The sequence below is a fragment of the Solanum tuberosum genome, unplaced genomic scaffold (assembly GCF_000226075.1).
Source record: "Solanum tuberosum cultivar DM 1-3 516 R44 unplaced genomic scaffold, SolTub_3.0 scf00103, whole genome shotgun sequence".
Classification (NCBI taxonomy): domain Eukaryota; kingdom Viridiplantae; phylum Streptophyta; class Magnoliopsida; order Solanales; family Solanaceae; genus Solanum; species Solanum tuberosum.
In genome coordinates, this window is record NW_006239027.1 from 130766 (window position 1) to 131717 (window position 952).

Below are 952 nucleotides of genomic sequence, written 5' to 3' on the forward strand. Positions count from 1 at the left end.
GGGGGGGGGGGGGGGATAAGTTATTGGTAATTTTTGTGTGCTCATAGTATATGACTCGATATATTTATGTTAAGTAAGTAAAATGTATATTTTTTTATTGTTTTACATAGAAAATACATTAGATTTGAGTATTTTATAGAATTATGAAAAGAATAGTTTGGTGTACTAAGTTCTCGTTATATACGGGGTTTTGGGAAGGGTTGGGATCATAAGTGTCTATTGTATGTAGTGTGAACTTTTACTTTACACTTTTGTTAAGTGGTTGTTTTCACAGCTCAAAATTGTGACATTGTGGTAACATGGCAACGATGGTGCAAGTTACGTTGAGTCTCCCTTCAAAGTATTTATAGAACCATATCATCATCAAATATGATGTAACAGTTTAGATGTAACATAACGCATTTTGAGTAATTAAATGATGAAATGGTTAATAATTATGGTAAATTTATACATTTTTCACAAGCAAAAGATGTATTTCGGTCATGTCTTTAAAAAATAGCCATGTTTATCGAATTTCAAATTTCACGGGTGAAACTCCATGAAATTATCTTTAAATTTTTCTTGTGGAATTTAAACTCAATATAAAATTGCAAAACCCCATAACAATGACTATTTTATGAGTTACAAAGGGGTGAAAGATGTTATTTTTTTAATTTTACCTCTTGAACTTCCTATGTAGTGTGTAACCAAAATGAATGGGCTGTTATTAAGGTTTGATGCAATTAACCCAATAAATTGGGCTTCTGTTCAATAGGCTCTGGGCCCATTTTTCAGGTTTGTGGATTCCTTCATTTTATTGGCCCAAGATATTTGGAACGAGAACACTTTCTTTGAAAAATCAAGCAATTTATGTAGAAAAAATTATCTAAATATACAACTTATTTTACTAAAAATTATCGTGTCACAAAAAAAGAGACATGACATATAAAAAATAAAACTTTTAACTCAAAAA